We start from the raw sequence: 266 nt of genomic DNA, 5'->3' as shown, positions 1-266 counted from the left end.
GTTAAACTCTTTTAGCTCTGTTTTTATTCCTTTTTGCTGACTGTCTTTAACCTTTCGTCTGCTAGATTTAGATGCATGTGTGATTACGATTGTTTGTTGTATTAATTACGGCGTTCGGAAGCCGACCCTGCTGGATCCTTATAGCGAGCTTGGAGATGGGCTTGTTGAAGAGCAGTCTGTTGTGTTTGTATTTGCATTTATCATTATGTGTATGTTAAAAGAAAACCTTATCTTGAATATCCTCAGCTATTGATGGATATTTGATT

The sequence above is a fragment of the Penaeus monodon genome, chromosome 28 (genome assembly GCF_015228065.2).
Source record: "Penaeus monodon isolate SGIC_2016 chromosome 28, NSTDA_Pmon_1, whole genome shotgun sequence".
Taxonomy (NCBI): domain Eukaryota; kingdom Metazoa; phylum Arthropoda; class Malacostraca; order Decapoda; family Penaeidae; genus Penaeus; species Penaeus monodon.
This window is presented reverse-complemented; position numbering follows the sequence as displayed.